Raw genomic sequence first — 5,846 nt, 5'->3', positions numbered from 1 at the left:
GTCTCCTATTGGAATCGGCAGAGACCATCTGCCATTAATATTTTTTTGGCAGAGAAAGAGACATTGCAACGTCTATGTCACAAAATCGAAAGTGTCTATCGATAATGTAAAACTTTTTTCATAAGAAACCTACGAACTTACAGGACTAAGTGGATGGTGTCAAAAAAGAAACTGGTTATTTTCTCCACTGACATCTGTGGGCTACAGGCTGACTTCCAGAAAGACTGGTTGGAAGCATTATCTCGTGACTTCATCCATTAGCTGTAATATTAAGTACGTGAAGACTTTTACTATTGAGCTGACTACACCAAAAAAAGGATTATTTAGATGTTTAAAGGACACAAATGGCTACCAAATTAGCAGGTCCTTCAAATCCCCCTTTAAAATATAAATTCCCGGTAAATATCAACATCTGGCGTTTCTAATACAAATACGAAAATTCGAATTAGGAATGCGTGGATGAGTGATGATGGCGCATGCGCGGGGCGCGAGCCCTGATTGGCTATTGTCTGCACAGCTTGGCTGCATCTGCATTTTGCTCCATTGAAGTTTACTTTGATATTGTATTTAAGATTTATGTTATATTTATTTTTATATGCTTTTAATGGCCGTGTTTGTTGATATTTTGGTGAATATTTATCTTCACACGTATTGTTTTGGGATTCTTTGAATGTGGGATGCAGTTTTGTGTACAGCGAATTGCATCGCAAGCGGAATGTTCGGAGTGCTGGAAATCTTTGTTTACTTCTGGTTATTTTTACTTCATGTTACACGATTTAACATTGCTACATGATTACAGGAGTCATTTTCTTGAACTCCCTCCTCCCTTCCTCCTCACAAATAATGCATTTTCTCAAAAGCAGCTGATGTCCATTTCCACATGTTTGTTACGACACTGCCGACTATTGGTACAGAATTCAAAAAGATAAAATTAGCTAATAAAATTACTATTGTAAATCCTATAGTACGTAGGTAACTTTATTTTCTTTTATTTGTTTTCTTAACTGGCGCCGTAACCTTCTAGAGTTTGTTGGTGTGCCTGGAGAACTAGAAGTACGATTAAAAAAATTAAAATTAACAAGTAATGGGGTTTCTTTCATAAAATCTAGTAGGTCTAAATATCTTAATCACCATTCACCACGCCGATCCACAATATTTAATAATAAAAAAAAATACAAATTAAAATGTATTTACCAACCGCACTTTTTCATTTTTACGCATATTTAAACAAAATAAAAATTCTTTTTTCAAGTAAGTACCTCCATTCTCTAACAGATGTCGCTACTAGTCAGTTCAGTGACCCCCTCTGTTTCTACCATTCGCCACGGGAGGGCTCTTGAATACGCTTTTAGAAATATGGGTGAGCAGAAATATAATATTTTAAACCCCTGGTGAGATGTCCTGTTAACATATTTTATTGTCATTCTTTAGTTTTCAAGATCTCTTATATTGCCTTTGTTATTGGTGTTAAAAATCCTTGTCGAACTTTTAAGTACCTACATACGTTTTGCACGCGACTAAATACAATTGATAGAAGTAGGTAAAGTACTTTTTCATTTTATTCATTCTACTCATAACTATGATCCCCAGTTAATTAGAATGTTGCAAGTGTGTATTAAAATTTTTTCGAATGAATTGGGAAATTTAAGGATCTAATGGTAACACTGTTTCGACATATTATGGATCGAACCTAGGATCTCATACTCAATAGTTATACTAATAAACAAGATGTAGTCATGTATAGTAATGTGTGACGATCTCCGGACACCCTACCACCATCAGACCACCATGGATGACGCCCAATAGGGCTGATGACCCAGAGCTACGGACTCGAAAAGCAACAGTAGGAACAGGGTGGTTTTTAGTCAATAAGAGTCTGCCACTTCCTCTCTTCTCGCCAAAGGCGGGAAATGTCTTTGGATTATAATTATCAAAAAGAGTCATGTATAGAATAGTACCTCATCTTACTTGTGGTATACCCATACTTGCTTGTCACACGAACATGTCGCAGTAAAGTTATCAAGTAATAAAAAATATTCATATTAAAAACCTAACCGTCAGTTAGTAACTAGCAGACAGTAAGTACTAAAGGGAAACCAATATCCTCCCCCCTGGTAATAAGATCGTTGCATAAATTTAACGCTTCAAGATTAAGGGGGTAGCCAGGAAGGCTGCTTGCGGCTTGCGGTATTACAGTTTACAATGAGGGTGAATTATGATGAAGGTGGACTTATGATAACTTTTGTATACGTGACTAGTATAGACTAGATAGATAGAGAATGCCCTACGGCAAAGTGCGCTATTGTAACAAAAAATTAACTAAATTGCCCAGTCAAGCAAACATTATATACCTACGAAGATGCCAACAATATTCTATAGCCAAAACATTATCCTATCCCTTCGTAGAAGCAAAGAACTCATGACTAAACTATAATTAAAATCTTCCAATCAAAAGACACACCTTTTCAATCACGAATATATAAAAAACCTTCAATAAGTAATAATCACCTTTTCCCTAACGAACCCTGTAATTGCCGCTGTCAGTATTGTAAGACAATCCGGTCGATACGTGGTCGATTCGACCCCTCGACGACACACCTGGCGGGACCTTTACTTCAGAGAATGCATCTGGTATTACTGCAGTAATGAGTGGACAATTTGATGGTAGCTTTGTAAAGATTAAAGACTGCCTCGTTGGTCGAGTGGTGTGAGTGCGACTGGGCTTTTTTCGGTATTTCGAAAAATATCTCATTTGTAGCACGTAGTCTGGAGTAAAGAATAATTTTTGAAAATTTTTGGAATTGTACCCAGTATATGGTAATAGGTTCACCCTCTATTACATGGGACTTATAACACATTTGGTGAAAAGTGGGTGTACATTGTATAGCGGCATTACATGCCGTAATGTGCACCTCTGTCTACCTCTTCGGAGATAAAAGGTGACAGGTCTTTATACAGATGTTAGCAAATCAATTTCCTTAAATATGTAATTGTGAACTTAATTTTTTTAGCAAATTAAAAAGACGTGGCACATTATATTTTACCTAATGGAATATGGCCTTTTATACAAACTTTAACTAGTATGACAAATGCTAAAGCGTGTTTCTTATGCTTTCGCTTCTGTCATTGACAAACTCTCAAAAGTTATTAAAAACTTTCGTATTTTCTCAATTTTATGCTTATCTTCGACTTGATCGTCGCTTTAACGAATCTTTTCTTTCAATGATCTGTAACAAACAAATAGCTCGATTAATAATCAATAATAAGATTAGGCCAAATAAACTAAAAGTCAACGAAAAACCAATAAACAAAAATATTTGATTTATTTTATCATAAACGCCTTTTTTAATCTTCTAATTAATAATCAATACCAACTCTCATCGAACACCTTTCTCAAAAAAAGTTATTCCAAAAAAAGAAACTCCATAATACAATTATTTCCAGTGATTATAATAAGGAACCTTGTAATTGTCGTTATCTAAGACAATGGTCTATTCGACCCACACCTGGCGTGACCCATACCACTTTTCAAGCATCTGGTCACAGAGCTGCGAAGGGTTAGAAAGGGTATGAACGAAAAAAATATTATTTCATTCATTTTGTTTTTGATATCCAAATATTTTATAAGTAATTGTAATTTATACATTATATTAAACCATATTAACTAATAATATTAATATCTGTTATTGAAGCGAAAGATTAAGAATCTTAGCAATTGGCGTCCCATTGTCTCTGCGTACCCCCATGGGAGACAGGCGTGAGACTATGTATATGCATATTAACTAAATAAAATCGAATACAACCTAAAAATAGCTTAAAAAAATAAAACCTAAAATAGAGCGTTGAAAAAATAATAGTCATCAGAGTCGTGAAATAACGTGACCAAACGACACGCAGCATTCATTAGTTACTGTTTTCCAAATTCTGTGTATCAAATGATCGAGAAATATGATTGTACCTATCGATTAAAATTGATGGATTGGTGTCCTAAAATCGATGTTTCACAATCGAATAGCTCTTGAAAAGGTTGACATTCTTGACATGCATTCAATTGACCTTGCCTGGCGATGTCAGTATCGGAACGATTGGCATTTGAATTGAGAAGGCGCAACAATCCAATTATCGCAAGATTGCAACCTACTTTAACGCATATGAATGAATCTTTAGTAAACTTAAAGGCATTTAAGAGGTCGCTTCTCATTGATTATAATGAAGATTACATAGCAAAGCTCGCAACTGATTAATTTTATTGGAACTTAAAATATATCTAGTTAATGAATGGCAACATTTTTTCTCTGCATAGAAGGGCAAGAGGTAACCCAAGCTACTTGAGCTCAGCAAAATATGTTTTCTTATTCCATTCTCCACAGTCACAAATTAAAATATCATTCTAGTGATTCTTTACACAAGCTATTCTTTTTTTAATGGTGACAAGAGGTACAAATAGACGATCGAACTTAACCTTCGCTATACCATCCATTTAGTTCAGCCGTCCAGCGGTATCCATTAAAAATGTTCGGCAGACCATGCGCCACACGATCGAATATGGTTCGGAGCGCACCATCTCTGTGGTCCGGCCTGAACCAAGTTTCATCGTTTGTGGGTACCTGTAGCATCTATCAATTTTTCGAACTGTTTTCTTCATCAGTTTTTAACATACATATAATATTATTTTTCACTTAATCTGTCCCTTCTATCCCTTCTTAACTCTATCTTAAGGTCGTGTCTTCATTACAGCCGCGCCCTCAAGACATCAGAGGGTTAAAAATTAGTTTTTATTCCAATTTTCCCCCACACCTGGAGTGTGGCTTACCCCGCTAGGTATAAGGCACAATGTTGCATCATTAACTGTTATTTATAGCTCTAATAGCGTCCGTTTAAAAAGGGGTTTTTCTTATAAAAAGGTTTATTGTTGTTGGGTAAAGGTTGTAAATGTGTTTAATGTTTTCTTTGGACGAAAATAAAATGTGTGGACTTTAGTTTTATCCACTGTTTGTGTTGGTATCTAACGTACAACAACATTGCTTAAGTTTAATCTTTGGAATTGAAAGAAGAGAATAGAAAAAAATATAAAATCTATATGAAATGAATTACTAGGAAGAAATACTTACCTACTCGTATCTATACTTACAAATATGTAAAGCTGAAGAGTTTGTTCGAACACGCTAAAATGTAAAGCTAAAGAGTTAGATTGAACGCACTTTACGCCCGAATTATTCAAATCAAGTTCATAACTTGATTTGAATAATTCCTTTACGTGTTGGATAGTCCATTTGTTGAGGAAAGGGAAAATCATCCAATGTCTTATCCCACCTTGGGAGAAGCGAGAAGGAGTGTCTGACTCTTACTGACTAAAAACCACTCCGTTCCTACTCCTGCTTTTCGAGCCGGAGCCTCGGTAAACCCGCTAGGTAGTCCGCAGCTCCAGTAATGGATTGTATCGTGTAAGCTATTTTTTAAGTCTAAGTCAGCTATGTCAACAAAAAATACCATATTGAAACCCAGCCATATCTCAAACTCGCTATCACAAAGACAATCACATTACACCCCAATTTGTAACCCCCAGTGACTAGCAGACCTTGTCATTATAATTATACTTGTCTCAATTAAATAATTCTAGAGTAGTTAATTAAGTCCCTGAGTCCCAATAGATAAACTGTTAAGTCTTTGACTGCCAATAGAAAACTGTTGAAGGCAAATCCTCCGCTAACGTCGGTCACCGGTGACCACCACGGCGTTCAATGTGTTAAAGGTAAATCCTCCGTCTGGCACTAGATGTCTGGTATTCATGCTGAATTGGACCCTTTTGGTGCAAACGTCAGGCACGAAACAATAAATTTTAGTGC

This window comes from Spodoptera frugiperda, chromosome 9 (genome assembly GCF_023101765.2).
Source record: "Spodoptera frugiperda isolate SF20-4 chromosome 9, AGI-APGP_CSIRO_Sfru_2.0, whole genome shotgun sequence".
Taxonomy (NCBI): domain Eukaryota; kingdom Metazoa; phylum Arthropoda; class Insecta; order Lepidoptera; family Noctuidae; genus Spodoptera; species Spodoptera frugiperda.
The sequence above is the reverse complement of the archived record's forward strand: the minus strand, read 5'-3'. Positions refer to the sequence as shown.